This window comes from Hermetia illucens, chromosome 1 (genome assembly GCF_905115235.1).
Source record: "Hermetia illucens chromosome 1, iHerIll2.2.curated.20191125, whole genome shotgun sequence".
Taxonomy (NCBI): Eukaryota; Metazoa; Arthropoda; class Insecta; order Diptera; family Stratiomyidae; genus Hermetia; species Hermetia illucens.
Genome location: NC_051849.1, coordinates 62683474 through 62705160, shown reverse-complemented (window position 1 = coordinate 62705160; position 21687 = coordinate 62683474). Strand labels below are relative to the sequence as shown.

General features: G+C 40.5%; 1 protein-coding gene across 3 annotated transcripts in view; it reads right to left on the bottom strand.

Annotated features, from left to right (window-relative positions):
• The window catches only part of LOC119646311 (prohormone-3), a 188052-nt gene that overhangs the window by 134538 nt on the left and 31827 nt on the right, over positions 1–21687 (bottom strand). The window lies entirely within an intron of this gene.

Below are 21687 nucleotides of genomic sequence, written 5' to 3'. Positions count from 1 at the left end.
CCTCAAACTTCAAGTCAGACGCGTGTTTATTGAAGTGATTGTATTAGCTAGAAAATCTTAAAAAATGCCCTTTGTGAGATTTAAAACTATCTTTTCTATGCACTTCATGCAGATGATATCGACTTTTCTTCTTTTCTTTATACGGGAGTATTTCTGCTAGAATACTCTATGATTTTGAGGATAGTTCACGCGCCGGCAGTGGTATGAACCACTCAAAAAGCAACATTTTACATGTAATGATTAATAGTATTGGGTGATGGTCAAAAGAACATGCTGAGTAGCCGTTCAAGAGAAAGAGAGCTATCCCAGAAACCTATAAATTTGACGAAAACGATCGTGAAGGTTCGACCGAAAATATTGAAGCTCGATTGAACTGCCCAATTGACACACGCTTGCATGCTTCAGGGGCTGAGTGCTGTGATTGAGAGGAAGGATCCACGACAGATGCTTTTCCTGCCTCAGATGTCCATGAATCGGGGGGCTTTGAGGTTCTCACTCTAATTTGGTATGCTCAGGTCGCAATGTTGGAAGCTGCCCCGTTTTGTATCTGAAGAGTGAGTCCTCAAATCAATCGAATTCATCTCACTGTAATTCATTTTGTTTGAAAAAAATAAAAAAATAAAACAAAGAGGGACAAACAAAAATCAATTATAAATTTTCAACACAAAATAAAATAATAAAATGATGTAGAAGAAATAAAATAAAAAAGAAAACTAAAGTAAGTGGAAGAAATTTAATTAAAATATAAAAATGTAAAATAGTACAAGAAAATAAAAGAAAAATAAAGATGCAGCCGGTCCCAAACTCGGTTGTGAAAGGAGGAGGGATGGACCGCAGCGTTTCAGGGGGAAGGGTGAGGAAACTGCAGGAACTTTGTAGTCTTGCAGAGTACTCACTCAGGAGGCTGTCACCATACCTGGCAGTTAGGTATAAAATGCAAATTCATTAAATGAGAAGAAGGACAAATCTAAGGTGCATTACGGATAATCGACGGGAGTTGTTTGACTTGGTGACGAGGTTGGGCTCCCGTAAAGTACGGCATTGAAACCGCTAATCGTGAGGCGACTTCTAGGCGTCAAGATGGCGCATGGCTTCGCCTGCTGCAGCCGTTTTACAACGATCTGGGGCAACCACTACAGTGGGTTCTCGTAGCCAGCGGATGAAGTGGAATAAGGAAATGAGCCTCTTCGTCATCTGTTTCTTCTACGAAATAACGGCGGGGGCAGGTACAATATCTTACCGCCTCTTGTTACACCAGAGACTCATCGAGTGCTTACTGCAATACCCGCATGTGATTGTGCAGCGAGTTGCAGACAAATACCGCTTTTTTGCTCGTTGCGACACCATCTCGGTCATCATCAGAAAGCGTGTTCGACTTGAGGTTATCGCAGAAACTGTTGATCAAAAGGTGATGGTGGAGAAGCGGCATCAACGGCACCACACCGCACTGTAAGCAACAGTTCCAATACTCGCCGAAGCACTCTTTTCTACCGTTCATCTGAAGTCTCCGTTGGGGGTCGAGACGTAGCGTGTAAAGAAATGGAACCTTTGCATATATCAAGTATTCCCAGGCTCTATGCACCTTCAACAATTTCGAGAATTCTAAAAATTCAAAAATTCTCAAATTAATGATGAGATTGCATCTCGATTGTGTGTTGATAAGTCGCGGCTGCAATCTCTTTTGTATTGTGGTCCAGTTGCGCTGTCACATTGTATGCGTTATTGGTTTTAGTGACAGAAAGGGTTGAGTGGCACAATGGGAAATTCGTCAGAAACGTCGTCGTGACTCAAATCAGTACCGGCAAAGTCAGCAAACGGGTGAGAAATAAAGTGAAGAGGGATTACTGGACACTATGTCATCCCCAGTGAAACACCCATAGTTGAAATTCAGGACATACTAATGCAAAAACTTTCTTGTTCTTCTTCTTCGTATACAGTCGGTTGCGACGGTATGGCGGAAGATACTGTAGACGTATCTAGAATGCAACGTCTGCGAAGAACCAGAGGGGCCTTTTCAGATCATTCAACGAATCCTAACGAAGCGTTCATACAATGCACTTCTCGGTAACGGAAGAAAAAGAATATTGGGGTAGACTTTGGGAATGTGAGATGAAAAACATTCTGCCAAAGAAAAAGAAGGGCTGCAATTACGGGCCAAAGAAACTTCGTTAGCTGCTATATCGATTATGCCAAGTCTTTCAACACTGTCCCGCATAACTCACTAATCGATGTCCTACATCTGTATCGCATCGACCCGAAACTAATAAACTTTTTGGCAACAGTCATGGAAGAGTGGCATATCACGTTATCAGTGTGTTCTTTAGAAGGTACCAATACCTCAATACCATATACGGAGAGGCATCTTCCAGGGGGATTCGTTGAGTCCCCTTTGGTTTTGCATGATACTGAACCCCCTTTATATGGCTTAGGTGGAAAGTGCGAGCTGACACATTTATTGTACTTAGATGACATTAAGTTGTACGCTGTTAACGATGACCGCCTCAGAAGTCTGCTGCGATTGGTGGACATTTTTCACCGTGAAATTCGGATGGTTTTGGATTAGACAAGTGTCGAATTCCAGCCATCCGCAAAGGGCATAATATTGGTGTCCTTCACATTCAAACTTTGACCGAAACAGGCTTCCACAAATATCTACGAATTCTATTAGGAACCCACTCTCGAGTTGGTGATCCGAAGGGTGATCTGCTTTTCGAATTCCTGCGACGTGTAAAGCTGGTGTGAAATCATATCAACCGGGAAAGAATAAAATAGTGGCATTCAATGTATTTGCTATCCCTTCACCAACTTGTGCATATGGAATATTACCATGGAGGAAGACCGCTCTAGAAAACATCCGATGACGGATACAGACTACTATGACTAAATTCCGAGTCCTTTGAATGTAGCTTTTTATAAGGCAAACTGTGGGCTGACTCCACTTAACTTGAAGTATCGATCTTTGAATCATCTGAGTGGGATCAAGTCAGACCAGAAGCGGATTGAAGAATGGAAATCGAAGGCAATGCTCGGTAAATACGTGAATTGTCTCTGCAAGCTCTTGTGGGGCATCAAATGAAAGTAATTAGTATTTTGACAAACTTAAAGTGAGACAGAGCTCATTTTTGGAAACTGCTCAGTCAAAAAATCCGAAAAAAATTGGGGCGATCCATTTATATCTGCTCAAACAAACTTAATATTAGTATATTAACAATTTTTTCAAATTGGCTTGAAAAATCACTTCAAATTATCTTAAGAGTGTTAAATTTTTCAGGAGGATAGAGGATAGTATCGCATTTTACAGAAAACTTTCGTTGAAATCCGGCTATTAGTATCAAAGTTATAGCAGTTCAAATTTATAAATTTCGCGAATTTACTGCATTTTAAACCATACAAATAAGATGTCGACGTCATAATTAAGGGGAATAACTTATATCCGCCGACATATTTCCACCCCTTTTGTCAACCCGGATGATCCAAAGGGATGCCCCCGCCCCCGACTTTATGCGCAGCAGAGGTAGCTTTATTTAAATTATGGCATCCCAGGCGTGTACTTAAAAGAAGAGGGAAAAGAGCTCACTATTCGAATCTACAAACTAATCAGCAGAATCTGAGCAACCGAACAAATACCTCACGACTGGACGAAAAGTGTAATTTGTCCAGTGTACAAAAAGGGTGTTCGTCTGCGTTGCGAAAACTATAAGGGGATTTCCTGCGAATGTGATATAAGGTGCTAACGAATATAATCGACCGACAACTGAGAGAGTATACAGGCAACGTTATCCGGGAATGCCAAGGTGGCATCAGATCTGAACGATCCACAACCGACCAGATATTCGCAGTTTGACAAATGCTTCAAAAGTGGTGGAAATGTGACATCGATTTGCAACGACTCTTCGTTAACTTCTATCAAGTGTACGATATTATAAATCCTAATGCTCTGTACTAAACAATGATCGAGCTAAAAATCCCACCGAAGCTAGTCCGGGAAGTGAAAGCCATAATGATAAACAACGAGGGCCAAATCCAAAACGAATTGGCACAAAGCTTTCATATATACTCAGGACTTAAGTAAGGGGATGGTTTCGCCCCTACCCTCTTTAACTTGGCGCTCGAATACGTCGTCAGGAAGGAGGTTTCAGTTGATACCAGGGATACGTTGCGAGTAAAATCCTTTAACTCGTAGAGTACGTAAACGACGTGGATGTTTTGCCAAATCGATGTTTCATGCGACTCAGCAGTGAGTGAAACTCGAAACGCGACTTCTAGTATTCAAAACATTATAATGGGCGAGCACAATTTCGGACAGTTGGACCAATCCGTCTACCTAGGAGCTCTACTTTCGAAGGGCGGAAACGAAAAATATGAAATCCATAGGCGGATTACTACTGCTCATAAAGTGTTTCATGCAGTCCTCCCTATAATGAGATCGAGAACAGTACACAGACGCAATAAACTACGCATTTAAAAGACATTAGTTCGCCCCGTGCTGTTGTATGGTTGCGAGACGTAAACCGTGAGGCAAATGTCGGAAAAACAGATGGAAATCTTCAAGAGGAAAGTCCTGCAAAAGATTTTTGGAGCCGTAAAGGAAGGAAATACTGGAGAATCAGATACAATTATGAATTGTATGAATAATTTGATGATCCACGACACTAGTTAAATCCGCAAATTGCAATGGGTGGGTCACATCGAACGAATGTACCAGGGAAGTAAATACTCAAAGGCAGTGCCGATCTTAGCCGCCGAAAAGTTAAGGAATTGTTTGGGAGGAGTCAGTAAACCCAGATTGGAGATCAATTTTAAGATTTTCTAACTGGAGGACGCAGTCTTTAGATGCGGGAATTGGAAGCGATGCACCCGGAACCAAGGCTCGATTTGGACTGTGGCGTCATCAAAGAAGAAGTATTGATATACGAGTGAAATTCGAAAGTTCCATATATGAAGACATTACTTTTTCCCAGTTCTTTTCAAACCTTGTTGAAATCGATTCACTGCCTATCCGTCTGTCCGTCGCAGGCACGATCCTCAGAAATGGGTACACCTATTATCACGAAATTTGATGGAAAGGGTGGAACTCTGACTGCCCCCACATGCTGTGAATTAAATCGTTCCACGTTGAACTTAAAGGGAGGTATCTATTATAGCAAAGGATGGATGCATAAGTTTTTTTTTTTCACCAAATATGGCCATGTAAAGTATCAAATGAACGGTCTCGGTTAGTACTTTGAAATACTTTTCTATAAAAAAATGGCCAATAATATAGGCTTCAATATGAAGTAAGTCCTGTAATTATTAACCGTACGTCAAGTTGCCTTTTTTACGTCAAATTATTACTTTGTAAGAGATAAAGTGTCATATCGGGTGCATTCAACGCATAAATATGCCATCCAACAAAACTTTTTCTACCTGAAGCGCCGCACTTCCGATTTCTGACTTGTTTGTATTTGCTTTTGGTGAACTTATTCACACTTGCTAACAATATTAAACTCCGAGTGCGAAGCGAATGAAGTTGGCTGTTCTCGATACTGTAACTTATCATATCAATTTATTTGTGTAAATGGAAAATTGAAAAACAGTACGTAATTGCATGTTTAACTATGTACACGTGGAATTGTCATCCACTCAAAGTTCCTCACATAAGGAAACACAAAACTTTTCATACCGGAAGCGTCCACTTTCCCGACTTGTTTTATTATTGTTAATAATTACCAGGTTTCTACGAAGGTTTACGTAATACCATTAAATGTGCGCCTGAAACTTCACCTTCAATTAAATATTTTCCATACATATGTTATTTTCCCTCTTCCTTTTGTCCCATAGAAATTTGTAATTTTCCCTCGACCCGTATGAAAAAAATGTCAGAAGCTGTGACAGATAGGAGATCCAGTAAAACCGTCCTGCACTTTCAAGTGTCACTCTATCTTAATTGTCAGCTATTTCTGTCCCTGCTTCCTTGAAAAAAGACATTAGTAACCTCGTGCGTCACAGAGCCAAGTGATTAATTGCACAGCAACGATGGCGTAAAGGACACTTTCTGAGTGTTCACCTTCATGCTATGGTTGAGTGTGTCCTCATCTAACTTTGTCGTTTTCATGTGTTTTGTGAGCGGAAATAATTAAAAGGTGAAAGCTAAATGCTAAAGGCTAGGAAACGACTCAAGTGCAGTGAGTTGTATTTTTGTGCTTGAGACCGAGCATTTTCGATATTTCTTTGCTTTTGTATTAGAATATGAGTTCGTCATTAGATAGTTGAGAAAAGGAACGCAATTCATTTCCTGAGCACTGTTTTGATTTGAACAGCGCGCTACGAACTGTTATATTATACAGATATTTTGCCCCAAGCACTTCTCGTGTAATGGTAATTTAGCGCGTATCCAATTTTCCTAATGAATACAGGGAAAACTTGAAGGAAAAGCAAAATATTATACATGGTGTACGGCTACTTCGTGTGAACAGTGAAATTGAAACCAAAGTTCAATATTCGTTTAATTACAAAAATATCTAGAGATTTTTTTCGATTATAATAAAATGTGTACATAAAGCGAAACTTCTGAGGAACTGACAAAGTATCTTACATGAAAAAGTTTTGGGGAGAATATTACCCGATCTAGTAAAGTTGATTTACCTTTAATAAGCTGGGACCTAATGTCATACATAGTGAGTTGTTGTCCTTTTATTTGGATTTTCTAGGATATGACCATATATCAAAGAAAGTTGATGTTAATAGTTTGCTTGTGAAATGAATATATGCCTTCTTTGGAATATAGGAGAAGCATTGACGGACAGATAGATCTAATTGCACTAGGATTATGCAGTGCATTTGGGATGGCCCCTGGTGAAGTAATATTTTTCATGGCGGAAATGATCCACCTATGTAGATAATTTGGCTGATGAAGTAATGATATGCGATCAAGAGAACGATCCCGCTCGATATAACAATGGATTTATAAAAGTTAATGGAAAGGAAATCTATAGAAGATAGCAGAAGTAATGGAGTTGCTCCGAAGAATGTGAAGGCAGCGATAAATAAACTACCACCTGAGAAGTTTCTTATGAGAAACGGTGGGTATAGCAGTATTTGTACTATTTCCTGTTGGATGAGTTTCCTGAATGTACAGTAATATTCAAGGACCTAGATAGTTAACCTAAAATTTGATTTGGGATGGAATTGGAATTTGAGGAGCAACTTACTGTTTCGTTTTCTTGGGTGAATACAAAATACTTTCAGAGGCGATCACACAACACGCTGTCTTGTGCCTCTGCCTTGCGAAGTAGTGTGACCAAAAGGGGCTGCGGATATTGTTTGCTCCGTCTATATTAAATGACGACAAGGGTATAAATTATTTATTCATCAGGACCGCCAGGTTTGCAATTATCACTGCGTTCAACTTAGACATCTGCAATTTTCTTTGCCCTGCGGTGAAAACCATCAGCCAAAAGAAACAAGTCGGAATACCGGAAGCTCGCGCTTCGGGTATAAAGGTTTTGTGTTCATCTTATGTAAGAAACTTCAACGCACATTTTTCCGTCCGTATATAGCTACAAATTCAACATAATCCTTCATATTTTTCCAAACTACGAGACATACGTACATATTACAGCCATAGATATCACACTCACCCTAAACAAACAAACTGCCTATTACCGAATACTGTACACATATATGCACGTATATAAATTGATCGTACCCATATTTCCGATTTACTTCTTATATTTATTTGAATAAGGCACTACCCGCAAAGTTCATTAGCACGCATATATTATATACCTACATACACACATGTCTGGCTGACAAATAACTAAAAAACTAAAACAAAATAATTCTCTGCGACCCAATTCATAAGAACTCATTTCGTTGTGGTCATGATGGTCGTGATGACGTCATGCAGGTTGTAGAGTGCACGAAATTCACAAAAAATTGTAAAGTTTCACCCCCTATAACTTAGTTAATAATTGTTGGATTTTCTTCAAACTTGACCAAACTGTGCATTATGTTCTTCATTACACGCATGTCCTTCTGGGATGAACATAAGGGGGGTTATCGGGTAAATTTCTAAAATGTGGAAATATACTATTATTAACTTTATTTGTGCAGATATCGGAACCGGATATATTTTGAGGCCTAGATTTCGTAGAGATGCACCACTGTGATTTTTTTCAGAGTTTTCGGTTGGATAGGTTCAGAGAACGAGACCTGTTACACTTTTTGTGTGTCATATTTTGTACCCTCACTCCCCTATGTTTCATCTAATATCAAATATTGAACCAGATTCGAAAAGTACTAATTGAGACCTTTCATTTGATACCCTACATGGCTACATTCTGTGAAAAAAAAATTTGCACCCTCCATTCACATGTATGGGGAGCCCCCCCTTAAACTTAACACAAAATGGCGCCACTTACTGCATGTAAAGGGATCACCAGATTACATACTCTCACCAATTTTCGTGACAATCGGTCTAGTCGTTTCCGAATAAATCGGGTGTGACAGACAGACAGACAGACAGACAGACAGACAGACAGACAGACGGACAGACGGACAGACAGACACCGTCTCGATTCTAATAAGGTTTTGTTTCACACAAAACCTTAAAAACAAGTCGGAATACCGGAAGCTTGCGCTTCGGATATAAGGGTTTTGTGTTCATCTTATGTAAAAAATTTCAACGCACATTTTTCTATCCGTATACCAATCCAACATAACCCTTCATATTTTTCCAAACTACGAGGCATACGTACATATTACAGCCGTAGATATTACGCTCACCCTAAACAAACAAACTGCCTATTTCCGAATACTGTACACATATATGCACGTATATAAATTGATCGTACCCATATTTCCGATTTACTTCTTATATCTATTTGAATTAGGCACTACCCGCAAAGTTCGTTAACACGCATATATTATATACCTTCATACACACATGTCTGGTTAACAGATATCTAGAAAACTAAAACAAAATAATTCTCTGTGACCGAATTCATAAGAACTCATTTCGTTGTGGTATTGACGAATTGATGTGATGATGACGTCATGCGGGTTGTAGAGTGCACGAAATTCACAAAAAATTGTAAAGTTTCACCCCCCATAACTTTGTTAATAATAGTTGGATTTTCTTCAAACTTGACCGAATTGTGCACCATGTCCTTTATTACCCTATGCTAAATTTTGTACTTCTGCGATGAACTTGAGGGGGGTGCCGGGCAAATTTCTAAAATGTGGAAATATAATATTATTAACTTTATTTCTGCAGATATCGTAACCGGATATATTTTGAGGCTTAGATTTCATAGAGATGCACTACTGTGATTTTTTTCGGATTTTTCGGTTGGATAGGTTCTGAGAACGAGACCTGTTACACTTTTTGGGGGTCATATTTCGAGCCCTCATTCCCCTATGTTTCACCTAACATCAAATATTGAACCAGTTTCGAAAAGTACTAATTGAGACCTTTCATTTGATACCCCACATGGCTACATTCTGTGAAAAAAAATTTTGCAGCCTCCTTTCACCTGTATGGGGAGCCCCTCTTAAATTTAATACAAAATGGCGCCAGTTGCTGCATGTATAGGGAACGGCAGATTACATACTCCTACCAATTTTCGTGACAATCGGTCTAGCCGTTTCCGAATAAATCGGGTGTGACAGACAGACAGACAGACAGACAGACAGACGGACAGACAGACAGACCGACAGACAGACAGACAGACAGACAGACAGACAGACGGACAGACAGACATCGAATCGATTCTAATAAGGTTTTGTTTCACACAAAACCTTAAAAATATATTTCTGAATTATTAACTTTGTATTTTTCCAGATGGAGCAGGGGGAAATGCTAATCCATATAGAAGAGGTGGGCTTGGTCTTTATTATTATTCAAGCTATATCCGGATGGAGTCTAGCTGGCATACGGGGACATCCTTATTATTTTTCTTTCAGATTTTTTGTTTGGGTATTTTCTGAGAATGGCTTCTTAATTTGAAAGACCTCCTTCTACATCATCCTCTCCTCCAATTTGCAACTAATGTCAAAACTGAAACCCGCTTCTGAAAGCACTAATCAAGATTTTTCACTTGATGCCGTCTGGCCCCCGGTAATATTCTGTTAAAAAAGTTATACAGCCGAATAAATAGAGAGAACATTATTGCTGGCAGCTTTAACATCTGCGCCATTGACTGGAGAAACCGGGAAATAAATGAAAGCGAAAGCATCTTACTGGAGTTCTAAACTTCGCTATGAACAATGTCGGAAATGTAAACACGTTTATCATGGATCTTAGTTTCGCAATTGGCTCGCTGGTCAAGCATTTACATATAAATCACGATTTACAAGCGGCTATTGCTCCGAGTCGCTATTGTTCCTAATGTGAAAAGCTAGAAACAAACTGGTCATTAAAACCACGGTCATAGAATACTGAGTTTACTGGTAAACTGGAAAAATATAATATACTGAGCGTGTGATGCATCCAAGGTGTAACCTCAACTATCAGTAGAACACGAAAATAGCGAAATTTCGTAAGGAATGCCTGAAGGCGAGGTACACGCCACCCCCAAGTATAAATACGGGTGTAAAATCAAAGAAAAAACATCTATTGCGAAACACCAGTTAAGGATTCCAACGAAGTAGTCAATAAACTTAAGAACATAGAATTGCAGGACAACAAAATAATAGTTCTGTATGAGGTAACGGAATTATTGCCCCAGTGTTCCTATAAAGGATGCTAATTATAACCTAGAGAATTGGTTAGCCTCACTAGGAATAACACAAAGAAGTTAAAAAAGGTCTAAGTACTAAAAAAACTGGCAGCTATATGCATGACAGAAAACCACTTTATCTTCAGGGGCCGCTTCTTGAAAACAACCAAAGGAACAGCCATGAGTAACCCACTATCACCTCTGATAAGTGAGATTATTTATGGCTAACCTAGAGAAGAAAATGGCAGCCAAGTACATAATACTTGGATACAGTATGTGGACGATATACTTGCTATAGTTAGAGATAGCGAAAAGGGGATAGTTCTACAGAATATAAACCAACTACACCCCAACATCAAATTCACCATGACGGTAGACGAAGGAGGAGATATCCCATTTTTCGACCTCAAGGTAATTTATATTAACAATAAAATAGTTGTCCCACGACGTCCCGGCAAGCTAACGGAGAGAGCTAAGTTCTCTGGTGTGGCCCACGATGATCATACGTGGGGATGAGAACTGGCGGGGGCTTCTGCCTATGAGTGCCAGTTGTCACTCGGTTTTTGGGGGCTGGTCCGTGTGTTCCCAGAGTCGTTGTAGGTTAGATAACCCAGGTATATTTCAATATATTTCGTGACGAAATGCGCAATTGTGTCGAAGCCTGTCTGAACAGGCAGGAGAAGCAGAGATGCCGCTTTCCAATGCTTGAAGTTAGTTTACAAAAAGGCAAGGTAAAGGAAATATGAAATGAAACGTTAGGGAAGATGCATTGTCCTAAAGCTTGATTCCTGATTCATTTAAGAAGTTGATTAACTCCTCAATCTGGTGTTGGTTTCCTTCTTAAAAAAAACTCTTAGGGAGTTGAAAGACTCTTTCCAATTCAATTTGTTCCTACCCACACTCATCATCATCAAAGGCGCAACAACCGGTATCCGGTCTGGAGCTGCCTTAGTAAGGAGCTCCAGACACCCCAGTTTTCGATATCCCTAAAAGCTGTCTTTCGTCCTGACCTATGCCATCGCTCCATTTCAGCCAGGGTCTGGATCGTTTTCTTTTTCCACCATAGATATTTTACTTATAGACTTTTCGGGCTGGATCATCCTCATCCATACATATTAGGTGACCCTGCCCCTGCAACCAGGTGAACCGGATTTCATCCACAACCAGAAGGTCGTAGTATCACTCATAGATTTCATCGCTCTGTAGGCTATGAAATTGTCCATCCTGATGTAGGGACCAAAAAATTTTCCGGAGGATTCTTCTCTCGAACTCAGCCAAGAGTTTCATTGTTGAATCTTTTATCAGTTAGGGGAACTATTAGGAGGCGGTGTATCATTGAATGATAGGCGGACGCCTTGTTTTGGTATGAGTGGTTCGATATATTCATAGTTCTTTGTGTCCATCTATCCTTCATATCATATTTTATTTTTTAGGAGGCACAGTGTGACCAAGAAGTACAAGGTGGCAATGTCAGCGCGAAAGAACGCAGAACGAACAACATCGAATCGCACTGGTCAAATGAGAACAATAAAGGTAGGAGACTACAACTTTGAGACCGTTGACAATTTCTCCTGCCTAGGGTCGAAAATTACAACCGATAACAGCTACGATGATGAAATCCGCGCACGGTTGTTGTCAGCCAACAGAGCCTATTTCAGCTTACAAAAACTGTTTCGTTCGAAACGTCTCACCATAGAGTCAAAGCTCTTACTATACAAGGCAATGACCTTGCCAGTCCTCATATATTCCTCGGCGACTTGGGTTGTTAACAAGAAAAATTGGGAATTCTTAACCGCGTTCGAGAGAAGAATCCTCCGAAGAATTTTTGGAACCATACATGAGGATGAACGATTCCGTAGACTACATAACGATGCCAGACAGGTTTTAGGGATATCGTATTGGTGGACCTCGGCGCAAAACCGGGATGTCTAAAGTTCCTTATTAAGGCACGCCTAGATCGGTACCGGTTGCTGCGCCGTTGATGATGATGATAATTACATAACTTCTAGGATTAAGAATTGGGCATAGGTATAAGTGGAACAACATCTAATAGTCATCAAATAGTTTTGCTTTTTTTTGTTAAAAAATAAAAAAGGTTGTTTCATGCGACTTTAGTAGATATCTAAAGATCAATAGATTCAATAAGTGGCGAAGGCATCCCACCTATTACAAACGATGAAGTTCTGGATGCAACGAAAAAGTCGAAAGAAGAAGGGTCTTTCTCCGCAAAGTGGAAATGTGAGTGGAAATTTGTACGGGTCTTTATGATGGGTAGCCGATAGGGTAGCCTTTTGAAGATAATAAGCAAAGTTTATCTGATCGTCTCCAATAATTGATAGCGGTGGTTATGTTATTCTGAAAGATTCGGTCAGCACCTGATGCAACTGGCTTGCGATCTAGCCAGGATAGCCTTTGTCAAAGGGAAATACAGCGCAGTGGTGAATCTTAACATCAAGACGGCAGTCAATTCTACAAGGTGCAACCGTGTCATCGAAGTTCTAATCGCCACCCACGCGTCGAACTATATATATTCTTAAAAGCGAGATGTTACTTTTAATGAGCATCCACGTATCTGCCAAATCATAACAAACCCCCCTGGGGGGTCAGGAAGTACTTCTAAAAATTCGGTTTGAATGAACTAGATTGTTATTCTAAGTGCGGAGGTGCAGCCGAAGATGTAGAATATGTTTTCCTCACCTGTCCAAGATTGGAGTACTTAAGGAGAAATCTCGAGACCGAGACAGGATTTCGTTTGTCGTTGAAAATATGATAAGTGACAAGTTGGAATCAGATGCAGTGCAGTTGCAACAGTGGAATGGATGCATCAACGACGAAAGAAGCAGAAGCGAAAGGGATGATAGGTAGAAGGGAAGTAAATTAGTGTAACTAATACTGCGCCAAGCAGCAGCAGCTAAGTGACTAGAATGAACAGTTAACAACTTAACAGCTCCAGGAAGTAGTACAAGGACACGCCAAGGATGTCGAGTAAAATTTTGGAGGATTTAGCCAGTAGAAGTTCGGTATGCGAACTATTACCTACAAATGTGCATTCATGACGTCTCGCCTGCGTATTTGGTCATTTGTACCTCGTTTGTAATATTAATGCATTTAGTTTGTCAGACTATTAGAATGCAATTAATTTTCACAAAAGTGACGACTTTGATTCAAGAATACTAGAACAGTGATAGTGCCTGTTTCATAGAAATCGGTCGTCAGTTTTTCAGATTTAATCTGAGACCGTGTTGCATGAGACGATCATTTCATTTTTGAAGAAATTGTTCGAGATCATTTCTGCTATGAGACGATAGAAAAACCTCATCTGCATAAACCGGTGTACAGGGCGCTGGACGTTGGATGCCCATTTGAGAGTGTCCATAACAAGAACAAATAGAAGTGGTGAGAGGGCACTGCCTTGATGAACACCAATAGATCGTGGTGGACCAATTTAACTCAGCGCACGAGTTCTTCTTGTTCTAGGGGTTGCCGTAGAGTTTCGCGATTCTTGACAAACCCGGCCTGCTACACGGTTATTTGAAAGATGTTGCGAATATGGTTGTCAAGAAAGCGTTCAAAGATCTTCATGGTATGGGACAGAAACTGAATGTAACATTCTGCTGGACTACCTTTCTTTTTCCGTATTGGCACTGTGATACTTTCTTGCCAGTCGGATGGTGTTCTTCCTTCCTGAATAACCCGATTAAAGAGTTCACTGAACTACAGTGTTGGGTCCCAGCTCTTCGCTTTCCAGAGCTCAGATGCGATGTCATCAGGTTTTGTTACTTTCCCAATTTCATTCGTACCACTGCTTCTTCGAATTTAGTCGTGCTGACAGGTGGAATTGCTCGAAATGTCAGTAATACTTGTAGAAGTGAATGACGAAGAAATTTTTCAGTTGAAATCTGTTGCGTTCTTCCATATTCGTAATGGTGGGTAATTGTGTAAATGAGATCACTTCTTCTTTCTTCTCACGAAACCGCTAACATTTAATGTGTGGCAGGCCAGTGCGCTCCTCCGCTGCTTTATCATTTGATTTACAGTACGGCAACCAACGACCGATGTTGAAGTGAAATGGTCTCATAGGGAACAGCTTCAGTGACTGTCATAAAATTTCGACGTCTTATGAGAATATACTCAATTTGTGCTTTACTGTTCCCACTATAAAATATAGGAAGCTGAGACAATCGTTTATAAACTATGTGTTCATAAGTAGAAAGTCATGGGTGTCCGCAAAATCGGCTATACTCTCATCATCCTCATTGTAGGTAGGAATCATTATAGTGGAATAACTTCAACTATATTTATTTTTTTCCACCTCCCTCTCTTTCAACACTTTACTTTTATTTTACTGACAACAAACAAGCCCCAAACCCTTCTCCTGTACATGGGTTCGGGCCAGCATGTAATATACTATTATTGACTTTATTTAAACAGGTGCCGGTATGAATGGTATTTTGTAGCCTAGGCACCTGTATGCTGGCAGCCTCATGATTTATTTTCAAATTTTTGCTTATTTTCTCAGAATGGGTTCGTAAGTGGAATGATCACTTTCCAATTCCTACAGTCCGACCTATCACAATTAATACCTTGAAAAGTACTTATCGAAACCTTTCATTTAGCAACATTTTGCACCCACATTTTGCATGAATGGGGACGCCCCTTAAATTCACCATGGTAGTGTGTTATTTATTGCATGCAAGAGTGCTAACAGTTCCCACCTTCCGACCAATTTTCGCATCAATAGGAGTAACCGTTTCTGAGATAATATTATAGATGTGACAAACAGACCGATAGATAGATGGACGGACCGACAGTTATATAGACACAAAACCTTAAATAACAGTTAATTTAGGCGAACGATTGAAGAGAAAAGTCGACTGTATAAGGACTTTAAGGTGCCGAATTTAGATTCAATGTGTTGAAAGGCGGGGACAAGTTCTGTACCGCATGTTCAGGGAAAGTATATACATATTCACAAATTCGGCTGCAAACATGTCTTCCAATAATCACGCACGAGAAACTGTTCCAGTTTAAGTGGTTTTGAGTAATGTTGGCTTTCGAAATGCCTAAAAACTATTGAAATTTTATTTGGAGAGAAAAGTAATGTTAACCTAAAAGTAAAAGCAGGCAGACTCTCCTTAAACTGCGAACGACCCGTGAGTGCTACAAAGCCCATGCTATATTATAAATGGTCGGGAGCTTCATGAATTATAAATGATCGACACAGCCCAAGGATGTTGAGTTGAAAGCGCCTATGGAGAAGCAAAGCCGTCTTACACGTATATTTTCTGAGATAGTTGCCAAGGAAGAAGGTTTAAGAGGTGATGGACTATTGGAAAACATTGAATTACTCAAGGGGAAATGTGGGCAATTTTAAGAACCAGGACAATATGTTAAAATGTGATGAAATTTTTCATTTCGGTTTTCAGCTATGATAAAAAGCTATAACACTGCTTTTGATTTTAGATCGATTTTCGTAGACCCTTCATTTAAAAGACCAGTTTATTCTTAAATGATATATTTTAAGGAAATTGTACATAATTCTGTCCAACCGACTGCTAAATGCGTCTGTTTTACTGGGCGTTGGTTATACTATTTGCATACAGTTAAGTCAGTAAAGGAATATTATTGAATTGTTTAAAGTTGGAACTCGACGTCAATCTTTTTTGAATTTAAAAAACGCTCAACCCATTTCTGAACATGTTTCTGCTTTCATTGCGCCATTTCAGCATTTTTTTCCTTATATTTGAACATTTCCGCTTTTCTTCTCTGCTCCTCTCTCTGCTATTCCCTTATTCAAAATAAAACTCCATTTGATGAAAAAACATAAATTGATTATTCATAAACTCTAAAGAGTATCCTCTCTGTTTCGAAGCTTCAGGAAAGCATTTCACTTCCAGACGAATGCATAATACGGAAGGACGAAAAGCTTTCGCATTCTGATTGTTCATTAAAAATAAATGGTCGTTTTCTAAGGACAAAGCAAAAAAACAAGGATGTGTAGTAGTTGGCAGGTTCACAGCATGCATACATTTACATATGAGGGAGGATGATGTGGGGCTCAAATCTCGTTGGAAATCCGAGATGAAAAGGTAACGAGCTATCGGGATTGCTCACTTTTGGTGATTTGAGAAGCGATTTTAAGGTTCAACGGAAAGACCTGTGTTTTCCGAAATTGCTTTTGATGTTCACACATTTCTTTTGTTAATATTGTGCTTATTGAGCTGTTTTTCACACTTATTTTCTGGTATGAATTATATTCGCAGGGTAGGCTGAAAACAACTTTTGTTAGAGAAACTTTTCATCATGGGCTTCGGTGAAAGGAATGTTTGAATCAGTCACGAAGAAGTCAAGGGAGAAGCGGAGAAATGAGTGAATGGGCTAACAAGAGGGATTAACAATTTATCCTCAGTCTCACCATTCATCCATTATTTTTCAGTTTAGCATCATTCAATAGATTTGGTTGAAAAAACATAGCATGAAATTTGAAAGTTGGATTGATTAATTTTGAAAGTAAAAAGCAAAGTATCAATCAACTATCAGATCAAGTGGATGTTTGGATTAGGGTTGATCTACTAAAACCAACTACAACTCCGCCATAGTCTATCCCAAGCCATCATTGGGAAAGGAGGAGGGAGGGATAATTGTAGCCTGAATGGCTGAGTTACACCGAAGGGTTTCAGGTCAGTAGGGTCTTTTAGGAACTGCGTAGCTAGACCTATAGTTGTGTGAACTCTGGTACGTTTCGAACCACTTGAAACAGCTAATACCGAAGCCACTCCTGGGGCGAGAGTTTTGCGATGGGCCGAAAACCCATCCACGTAAAACCCACTCCATATGGACTATTCTTTTGGATCCTGGAATGTACGCTAAACAAACCAGGGACTTTCAAGGCCGTCTTTCAACAGGTAGAGACTTACAAATTGAGCATGATTGCAGTCCAAGTAACAAATTGGATTGGCAGCGAAATAAGCGTGGAGTTTGGAGTTGCATTTGCAGTGAACAAACAACTTAAGCCGCACTTTATCGCCTTCAAACTTATCAACGAAAAGTTGTGTGCGATTCGCTCAGGACTCGTATTTTAAACGTCTAGCTCATTAACGTGCATGCCCCGACTGAAGTGAAGGAAGATGCAGTGAAAGACGTGTTTTATGCACGCTTAGAGACACTGTTTCGCTCATGCCCAACGAACGATGTAAAAATACTGTTAGGAGACTTTAATGGGGAAATCGGAAACGAAAACTGGCATCGGGGAACCACTGGAGGAAACAGTCTCCATGAGGAATCCAATCATAACCGTTAACGATTAATTGATTTCGTCAACACTAAAAATTTTGTCGTCAGCTCCACACGCTTCCTGTCCAGGTGCATTCACAAACATATCTGAAAATCACCAGACGCAAATACCATCAACCAAAGTGACCATGTTCTCATAGGTAAACGATGAGCGTCCAAAGTATTGGATGTGTCAACCTATCGAGGAGCAAACTGCGATTCAGACCTCTATTTGGTGAAGGCAGCATATCCCTACCAAAATCTGCCCGGTTGATAAACTCCTGAGCGATGCTATGGCGCAGGTAAATACAGCCGCACTTGAGAAAAAGCTATCACCTAAGCTACACGACGTCAGCAACACAGATGTACAGGGGTTCTGGGGAGAACTTAAAGGCACCATCAAGGAAGTCGCAGAGAATATCGTGGGTTAGAAATCCCGGTCAACGCGAATTGACTGATTTGACGATGAATGCAAAATATCACTCGACGCAAAGAACGAAGCCTTCAGATAATATATTCAACGTGCAACCAGAGCCAAAAAAGAAAAGTATGACGAACTACGACGAATTTCGAATAGAATAATTAGACGTAAGGAGCAGAAATGTATTGACGAGTTGCTGAACATTAGTGAAAACCTAGCTTCTAGAAATACCAGGCAACTACATAGACTAGTGAATACAATTAAGAACGGCTATCAATTCAGGACTAGCTTCTGCAAGGGCAAGGATGGGAACATTATCAGCGATACCGACAGCATCAACAAACGCTGGGCGTTCGATTTTGAAGAGCTTCTGATTCCGACACCTGGCGCCCCATTACAGGGAACCCAAATCGATGGCGGTTTTGGTGATACTGGCCCCACTACACAATCCTCCGACAGCAGAAGAAGTTGATTTGATTTAGGAGGACGATGAGATCCCAGATGACTGGCGCAGGAGCATCAGTTGCCGCATCCACAAAAAGGGAGATAAATTGGGTTGTGAAAACTACAGAGGCATTACTAGTTAGTTTGTCCGTTAAAAAGAACGGCCGAAAATTCTGGAGACTAGAATGGGAACCGCCGAACGACTCATTGGGGGGTACCAAGTCGGTCTCAGGCCTGGTCACTCCACAACCGACCAACTTTTTACAATTAAACTAATCCTGCAAAAGTGTTGGGAATATAACGTTGACGTGTACCTAGTCTTTGTCGACTTCAAGTGGGCATAGATTGCGGTGCACTGTAAGCTAAAGTATTACGACTGACAAAGACGACTATGACCAACGCCATCTCACAGGTCAGGATCCAGAACAGGTTGGGTGGTCCGGACTGGTTTGAAACAGGGCGACGGATAGGCGCCGATGCTCTTCAACCTAATACTCGAATACACTATCCGAGCAATGGATACCAACACAGCGGGACGCTACTTACTAAGTTGACACAATTGTTAGCGTACACAGATCACATCAACATCATGTCCCGAAAACTGACCGACACAGAGGATTACGCATCAATGAGGACAAAACGAAAATAATGATGGAATCAAAAAGTACGACTCTCATTCGAGTATCAACAAAGGGGACCCCAATATCGAATTCGTAGACAGCTTTGTATGCCTGGTTTGCAGCCTGTCAAACGACGCCAACGAGATTAAAGAGGTCAAGCGACGAATACAGCTAGCGAATAAGACTTTCTTCTCAGTCCGTCCCATAATGAAATGGAGCATGTGCACAGAAACTTGAAGCTCCATTTTATATCATATTATAGGTTATCTTATTTGCAACGTTCAAATATATATAGTGAGGCAGCACTTCATAGTCTGCAGTTGTAGGTTGAATCAGCTTCTAAGGTTTCGTTCGCGACAGCATGTGATAGAGTGCAAGCCGTTCATGAAATATTTCGGTGTTCTTCAGGAACATCGGTTCACATATGCGAGCGGGAAAGCGCCAAAAATTGGAGCTGCCTTAACTGGCATGGCTTTGGAGGGGCCCTAACCGAGGAGGCAGTTGCAATTCGAATTTAGCGGATCCTACATGGAGCGCCTTAATTTTAAGAGGGGTATGAGAAGAATGTCCTTGGTTCCCTCTTCTGGTTATAATGGATAATAACATTTTTACGTTACAGCTCCCCATCAAGCTGACCGGGATCCTCGCAAAAGGGGTAATTTGAAAATTAAAATCCTGTCTTGAAAACGCTAAAGTAGTTTTAATCATAAAACTGAGCAAGGAAACCTCTGTAAAAATCATATTTATGACAAAGGTACAAATATTTGAAGGGGTCATGATTGACCAGAAATTTAACTATAAGCCGGATAGGACATTAGCAACAAAGACCCCTGTATTGAGTATATTGCTGGCGTAAATGTTGCCAAATATAGGTCGTCCAAAGAAAAGTCGTCGGCTCTATTTCTCAGAGTTGTAAGCTTGATTTTTTTCTATGCATTGGGAGTTGGACTTAGAGAAAAAATGTTATGGAAAAAAGACGGAGCTCCATATCGCATACACTGCGAACATCGTATGCCAACCGTATTACATTTGGCAAAGCCGCGGGCATGGTTCCCTTCGAAATCTTTGTAAGCAATGGTCGACGCTTCTATGACAACGGATGCAGCCCGTATGTATTAATGGAAATCAGCACGGATCTCTTCTGGAGTGGCAAAAGAAATGGGACGATTTACCTAAAGAGCACTGAACCAATAGAATTATCCCAGATATTTTGAAGTAGATTGAGCGACGACATAGACATAGATAAAATGTAACACAGTTCCTGAAATATATGGAGGATATCGCGTCTACTCTCATCCAATCCCATATTGCCCGAGTGCGACATGATTGCGAAGGATCCGAAACATTTAGCTTTTAAATGCTCGCACACAGAGCGGGGATGGAAACTGTCATGCAAATACTGTTGTCACACGAGAATATCGTGGAGCATATACTCGTTCCGGAAATAACTTCCAGAATGGTGGGAAAATTCTTGAAGTCGGTCCACAAAGTGCTAAGGAAGGAGGAGCTCCGGAAGAAGCTGAGCTGGAGTTAGTTACTGATTTTGTTCTTTGATCTAACATCGTAATTGCAATTTCACAGGACAATGGCAATTTTGTAAGGAGAAAGAACCTGTTTGTATGAGTGAAAGTCTCACATAACCGCATGACGGGGCTAGGGTAGGTTTTTAACTTCTTTGCCTTCCGAAAGCCGGATGGATCGATGGACAGACATACTCAAAGCGAAAAACCAATATGGATGAAGAGAGAGACGTAAGCTATAGCTATAGGGCCTCGGAACCAGGGAGTGTGCAAGCATGGCGGTGGGCGGTTTGGCCACCGCCGTATCTAATGTTATAAGCAGCTTAGAGAAGGTGGTGTTTAAATCCAATACTAGCACTTCTTAGAGCACGAATAACAAAAGCGTAGAAATGAAAAATGGTGGACGGCGAAACTCGTTTGAGCGTAAGGGATCACAGGAAGCGTTTCAGAATGGAGAGTCGGATTCATTCTGGAAAAGTTCAATTGCTATTAGATCCGACAATATACAAGGCGGTTAGAGACTCGGGCCAAAGGGGCTCCCTAAACATTCCGAACTGTGCGAAAATAAGAACGCTGCTGGAACTTATTAAAGATAAACACAACGTGTACCAAGCAGTCAAGAATATGGTAGGAGCCTTTAGGATTCTGGACACTAAATCGTGAGAAAATATAAAAGAATCGAAGGAAAGCCCTGAAATTATTCATTCGAC